The sequence below is a fragment of the Gossypium hirsutum genome, chromosome D08, assembly GCF_007990345.1.
Source record: "Gossypium hirsutum isolate 1008001.06 chromosome D08, Gossypium_hirsutum_v2.1, whole genome shotgun sequence".
In the NCBI taxonomy this organism is placed as follows: domain Eukaryota; kingdom Viridiplantae; phylum Streptophyta; class Magnoliopsida; order Malvales; family Malvaceae; genus Gossypium; species Gossypium hirsutum.
In genome coordinates, this window is record NC_053444.1 from 33,866,687 (window position 1) to 33,872,627 (window position 5,941).

The window sequence follows — 5,941 nt, forward strand, 5'->3', positions numbered from 1 at the left end:
TGTGATCATTAAGGTATAGAAATTGATAGTGAACATCGAGTTAATAAATGGCTAGCTTGGTGTGTTTGGATATGTTGACATATGGTCAAGTTTGCTAAGCTAGTGATAATAGGTGTTGAATAGTCAAATTGGTGTTTTTGAGTATGATATTGGTATGTGAACATTGTGGTAAATGTTGGCATAAAATTAGTTATAAATGTTAGTTGATTTGTTGTTAAACTTAGCAAATGTATAACCATGTTTGATTATTGTGATTGAGGTGCCTTTTAGGCATATTGGTTGTATGATTATATACTATGATGATCTAGTTTGAATATGCATGTGTTAGGCACATTTTTGATGTTTGAAAATAGGGGCATATGGCTTATTTAAGTGACTATGTTTTGGGTGGAAGAAATGGCTTGAATTTTGCCTATTTCTTGTCCACACGGACTAAGACACAACCATATGTCCCTTGTAGGTTTTTAAAGGTTGCATTTCAAGAATGACATGGCTTGGCACACGGGCGTTTGGCTTGGCCATGTAACCCAAGTCAGAGAGTTACACGTGCACCGACACGGGCTGGGACACAGTCATTGTCCCTATTTCGAATACCTACATGGCCTAAGACACGGGCACGTATCACAGCCGTGTGACCCCTATAGTATGAGTTTTCTTATCTTTTTCCATGAAGTTGTAAATGTTTTGGATTTAGTCTTGAAACGTTTCTAAATTGTTCTTAAGGCCTCGAGGGCTCGCAAAAGGGACGTTATGCATGTGTTTGAATGGAATATGTTGTGTTTTATAAATGATTGTAATCGAATGTTTAAAGTTTAAAGTTTTTGGTAATGCTCCGTAACCCTATTCTGGTGACGGATATAGGTTAAGGGTGTTACAACTTATACGAAAATACTACACTAAGGGCACCAAATCCAACATATATCACATTTGGAAACATGGGAGTACTTGGCAATATTTACCCACGAGCTTAAAATCTCCCAATCGAGATTGACTATTTCCATTCGCACCAATTGAGATCTACAAAGTGTACTTTAAGGTTAGAAGTCTGTTATGACTATATTAGACACTCCACCAACCAAAATTATAAGCCTAATCCAGAGAGTTGGCTATGTATCCTTTTCGGTGGGGATTCCTAAATTGGTAAAATTTTAAGGGAAAAGTATCTTAAAGGAGGGGAGAGTTGTCACATCGCAACATCGAAGGAACCTAGAAAAAGGGCAAGTAGGCATACTTATTACCTGTTTTGGCGCACTATGGTAGCAGTCTACAATTTCATAGAATTTTGGGTAACTGGTTTGGCTCATAAATTAATTGCTCGTGTGTGTATCTAAAGATTTCATCTTGAGGTATTCTTTAATTGAAGAAAGAGTACGACAAGCGAAGAGTACGCCTCAAAGTTTTAGCTGAGTAAGAAGCGCCTACTAAATATATGAGAAAGTTGTAGGGGATTAAAGTGTTTTTAAGTCCACACCACATATGAGTTACTGCCAGGGGTAGAGCATGCTCGGTTTACTTAAAGACTGTGCAAGTGGGTCCTACAACAAGATTGGTTAAGAGTCAACTGAATAAACTCAACTAGTCAAACAGTATCTACCTTTAGATTTCCTTTTATATTTTTCTTGGTTTGTTAGGGCATTTAAGAGACAATTTCAGTATGCATTTGACACTTGTCAAGATCCGCTGAAGTGGAACTGAGTATGTATAGTAGTAAGGGAACATTTTAGATGGTTTTTCTGTCCTTCTCCTCTACGTTTTTGTTCTTCTTCCTAAACCAAAACAATCTCTTTTTCTTTAGGATTGGGAACTAAGAAAGGGGATGTTATAAAGCATAAGAATAGTAGAGAATGAGTGAGAGGCCTTGCATGGGGTCGCATGAAATTGATATGTTCATAAATTGTCTGCAAATGGAGTTTTAATCGGAGTTCCATGATCATTTAAGCAATTTCTACTACCAATTCTGGTAAGACTATCAGAACAAGAGCACCAAGCTGAAGTAAAGGTAGGTTTCAGGTGAGTCTTTATCCTGACTCAAGTATGTGAATTGACATTGGTTATTCATATGTTGATGTCTTCTTAGATAACTGGTGAGTGTATGTGTATGTGTATGTGTATGTGAAGTATCTTAAAATTTCTGCATGTTTACAAATGAGGTATATGATGTGCTGCATGAATAAAATGACGCGTGGTATGTATGCATGTGAAAGTAGGTATTAGAGAGTGTGAAATTGTCAGGAGTGTGAATGAAATCTAGGTAAGTATGTTTTGTGACAATTGAGTAATTGTAAACGAAAAAATATATAGGATTTTTCCTATATAATTCATCACCTTTTTACTTAAAATTGTTGTTAAAACCAAGTAATTGTTTAATAAATTAATGAAATATGTGAAAATATGAAATTAGGACATAGAAATTATTAAAATGTTATTTTATGTTTTATTATATAGTTTTCATGCATAAAATGGCTTATTGTATATTAATTTAAGCATATTATATTTTTAAGCTATGAAGTGGGCCATACATGATTAAATTAAATAATAAAATATAATGTTATATTTTAATAATTCATTTTAAATATTTGATTAATAAAATTTGGTTTAATTAATAAAGTAAATTGATTAATTAAAGTGGTTAAAATTCATTTGGTCCTCTGAACTATCTGCTATTTTTGACAGGTCTGAGAGTTTTCTTCTAATTACAAAACCGTCCAGAGTGGGGACCAAGTCAACCCAATTTTCGACTGCACATGGCTAATTATAAATAATTTTTTGGTTTAATTATACAACGCCCTTGAAGAGTTGAAGAAATTAGAGATTTACCTGAAGATTTGTTAGAGACCGAGTCTTAGCCCTAAGTTGTTGTGGCATTCAAATTGACCAAAAATCAAGGAAAAATCAGCCACATTTCCTCAATTCATGGCCGGCCATTCTTGGAGGAGTTTTCGAAGGATGGACACTCCCATTTTTAGCAAACTAGCTCCCTTGCCTCACCTATAAATAAGAGCTTATTTCTCACTTTTTCAATCATCCCTCATCCATCATCTCTCATCCCTCTCATCCCTCTCATCCTCTCTCTCAACTCTCTTAGCTCTCACGCCTATCATCATCCTTGCATAAGGATTTTAGTAAATTAGTCTCTTAAAGAGCCCTTGGTCGACCACCTTGAAGAGCCATTAGCAAATGAGCAACGCAAAGAAGCGAACAAGCCTCGTTAGTCAGAGTCTTTGGGTGATAGCCACTCTGAATTGGGTTTAATCTTTCTTTTCTTTAATTTAATTTAAAGATGTTTTCTATGAGTTCTACGTTCTTGTTTACAAAAATGATAACCTAATTTTATTTAAGCTAGGATGATTATTTTGATTAAATAATATTTATTTGATTCATGCTTTAATGTTTGTGCCTCAATCGATCATGTTTTCAATTAAAATCAGGTCTGTATTTTGTTCATACGTGATTGAAATGCACCTGAATTAGTTGAGCGATCTAACCAAACGACGGCTAATGGACGCATAATTGAATGTGCATGCTCAATTTAGATCCTAACCCGATTAAATTGTAGGTTGCATAACAACCCTAACCAGCCTCTATTATCTAGATAGTTTTTAGATTTGTGTGATTAAATTGTTTCAAACCTAACACGTCCTTGTTACCTCACATGAATGCTAAGAAACCCTTAGTAAATAAGGATCAGTAAAATGCGTATTTACTAAGTAAAGGATTCCGAAAGGACCTAATTTGGTTTCCAAACTCATGAAAGATCGAGTTGCCATTGAATGTTTTTTCGAATATTATTAAGCATGATGATAATAAATTAAGTTTAATTAAAGTAATTGTCCTAGTTTATTTATGTTATAATTGTTGAAAATTATGTTAAATTTTGCTAAAATCTATTTCATTTATATAGTCTGCATATTAGGATAATTTACATTACGGATCATTGCATCTAGTTTATACCACTTCTCAACTATATTTTGTTTTTATTTTTCAAATTGTTAATACAATTTTACAAATTAAGTGACTTAGCACAAATACAATCCCTGTGGAGACGATAACTCGATACTTACTTATTACTTCATAACGACAAAGTACACTTGCACAAATCCGAGTGTTACAAGTTTTTGGCGCCGTTGCCGGGGATTGTCAACTGTTGCCATAGTCATTTTTTTCGTGAAATTATTTACTGTCAATTTGATTTATTTCTAACATTATTAACTTATTGTTTTTAATTTTTGTGATTTTCTTCTTAGGTTTTTATGAGCATAGATCAAATTATTGATTTACTCCCTATACACCCTAAAATTGAGTGAACTTTTAGACGAAGAAGACGTGCACGAACAGATCAAAGACAAGTCAAGATGGACCTTGGAAATCAAAATCAAGACCAAGGTAATGAAGCCGATTATGTACGAAATCCCATCCTCATTGACGATGATAGGGATTGATGCATTAGACAATATGCTGTGCCACTTTTTAGCGAGTTAAACCCAGGAATTAGAAGGCCAGATATTGAGGCAATCAGTTTGAATTGAAACCAGTGATTTTTCAAGTGCTACAAACAGTGGGCGAATTTAGTGGTATGCCCATGGAAGATCCACATCTCCACCTTCAATTGTTTATGGAGGTGAGTGATTCATTCAAGATAGCCGGTGTAACTGAAGATGCACTGAGGTTGAAGTTGTTTCTGTACTCGTTGTGAGATCGAGCACGAGCATGGCTCAATTCATTGCCACCAAGTTCTATATCTACATGGCAAGAATTAGTAGAGAGATTTATGGTAAAGTATTTCCTGCCTAGCAAAAACGCTAATTTGAGGAACGAGATCACAACTTTCCAGCAATTGGATGACGTGTCTTTGTATGAGGCTTAGGAGCGATTCAAGGAGTTACTTAGTAAGTTTCTTCATCATGGGATTCCTCATTGTATCCAGTTGGAGACATTCTATAATGGTATCAATGCACATACAAGATTGATGGTAGATGCTTCCTCAAATGGTGCAATTTTGTCTAAATCTTATAATGAGGCTTATGAGATCATTGAGAGGATCGCGAGTAATAACTATCAATGGCCAACAAATCAAACAGCTTTAGGAAGACGAGTAGCTGGAGTTCATGAAGTTGACTCTCTCACTTCGTTATCGGCTCAAGTATCATCTATTTCCTCTATGTTAAAACAATTAACCGCTAATAGTAGAAATAATTTTGTAGCTAAGCCACCAAGTCCGTTTGAAGTAGTTTCCTGTGTGTATTGTGGGGAAGGTCATTCTTTTGACAATTGTCCATGCAATCCCAAGTTAGTGTACTATGTAGGGAACCAATATCAAAATAGGAGTGGACAAGAACCCCAATCCAACTTCTACAATCCTTCATGGCATAATCATCCTAACTTTTCTTGGAGAAACCAAGAAAATGGATCGAACAATAACTTATTACAGCAAAGACCCAACCAATCTTAAGGGTTTAATCAGCAAGCTCCAAAGCCACCTCAAGCTGAGGCATCAAACAATTTGGAGAACTTGTTGAAAGCGCACATGGCAAAGAATGCGCTTTGATCCAAAGCCAAGCAGCAACACTGAAAATTTGGAAAACCAAATGGGTCAGTTAGCTACGGAGCTTCACAATAAACCGAAAGGAACCTTACCGAGCGATACTGAGAATCCAAGAAATTTGGTAAAGAACATATCAAGGTAGTGGCATTACGAAGTGGTAAATTTCTAGAACCCCGATTGATTGATGTCGAAGATAAGCCTGTTGAGAAGAATCAACTAGCTGTTGAAGTTCCTACACCAAAGTAATCAGAATCTACAAAGCCTGACAAGGTAAACCCTGACTTAGTGAATTCAGATATTTTAACATCTTCTTTGGATGCAGATTTACCTACTCAAAAAAGTTGTCCGGTTCAACCAAAGGTTCCATCACCTCCATATCTATAAATATTGCAGCAACAC

General features: G+C 35.5%; 1 non-coding gene across 1 annotated transcript; it reads right to left on the reverse strand.

Moving 5' to 3' along the window:
* Window positions 1-4,801: 4,801 nt before the first annotated feature.
* On the reverse strand, window positions 4,802-4,908 carry LOC121220543 (small nucleolar RNA R71). Its single transcript, XR_005917756.1, has one exon. It is a non-coding gene; the product is annotated as a small nucleolar RNA R71 (small nucleolar RNA).
* Between the last annotated feature and the right edge of the window lie 1,033 nt (window positions 4,909-5,941).